The sequence below is a fragment of the Cariama cristata genome, unplaced genomic scaffold, assembly GCF_000690535.1.
Source record: "Cariama cristata isolate BGI_N322 unplaced genomic scaffold, ASM69053v1 scaffold25810, whole genome shotgun sequence".
In the NCBI taxonomy this organism is placed as follows: Eukaryota; Metazoa; Chordata; class Aves; order Cariamiformes; family Cariamidae; genus Cariama; species Cariama cristata.
Window position 1 is genome coordinate 16,852 of NW_009595663.1, and position 1,278 is coordinate 18,129.

A 1,278-nucleotide genomic window follows, 5' to 3' on the forward strand; every position below is an offset into this window, starting at 1 on the left:
TGCTCTCCCCTTGCAGTTCTGCTGACATGCAGCAAACCTCAGAAGACTCTCCTCCCTCCTTGATGCTGCTTTTCCCATGCCCTCATGTTGTCACCGGGCACCCTACCTTTACCATAAATTGTCACTGTCCTCCTGGAAAACTGGGAGTGGGCGATGTCTGACTTCCAGGGCACTGAACTGAGAAGCACTGCGGGGCTGCCTGTCCTTCAACTACGTGGCTGTAGGGTGTATATTAATCCTACAACACTACAAGCAATTTTCAGTCTCCCTGCACTCCTTCATCTTTCAGTGCAGGCTTTGCTTACCACTTTTCAGGCTCTTTTCTTTCTTTGCAGCCTTTCCACAAAGCTTTCCAAATACCCTCCTTGGTGTATACACATTGCTCATTTGCTAGGGGAAAAGCCCTGCTCCACTAGCTTCTCCCTTGTGCTCGAAAGGGAATTTTTAGCTGGGTTTTGCACCTTTTCTTTCATGAAATCCCAGCTTTTTTTCTACATTTGCATGCTTGACTTCCCAAATCTGCCCAGCTGCAGTAACCAGCTCTCTTCACTTGTCCTGATTTGTGCTTGTTCACAGCCACAGCCACCAATCTGCTCCTATTGATCTTCCCATTTACGCAAAATGGCATTGACTCATGCCTCCTTTAGCTGAAGTTATTTTCTCAGACAGCTCTTCTAAAAACAGCCTATTTTTCAGGAACAAGTACAAAAAAAACCCCATCAGCTTGCTTCATGCTGTGACCTAGTGAAGAGGTATGGAAGATGTCATATCCAAGGATATCTGGAATGACCAGTACAGACAAGACTGTGATTTATAACACCACCACCCTCCCAAAGAGTTACTCTTCCTGGAAGAACTTCTCTCCTGGGTCTTTGTCCTCACCCTGGTCTGACTGGGGGATCTGTGAGAGGCTCGCAGCATTGTCCAGGCAGACCTTCCATTCACTCCTTCCTAAGGCAATTTAGATCCAGGAATATCTTCTGATGGTACCTTTCAACATCTTGTGCTGTGCTACCCTTCCTCCTTCCCTCCCGTTCTCACCCTCTCCTCCTGTGTCTTCCACTGCCTCTTCTCTGGTCACACCAGCTATTTCTCTGACCTCTGGGAACACCTGCTGCCATGGGCAGCTCCATGTAGTCATTTGAGTTCCTCCATACCACCTTTGCATGAGGCCACAATTGTTCGTGTTATTTCCTACAGACCATCTGGTCTTCCTGAGCCAGAGGAGACACCAGCCTTTTGCTACTCATAGCACTCTCCCAGCTGCTCTTATCCCTA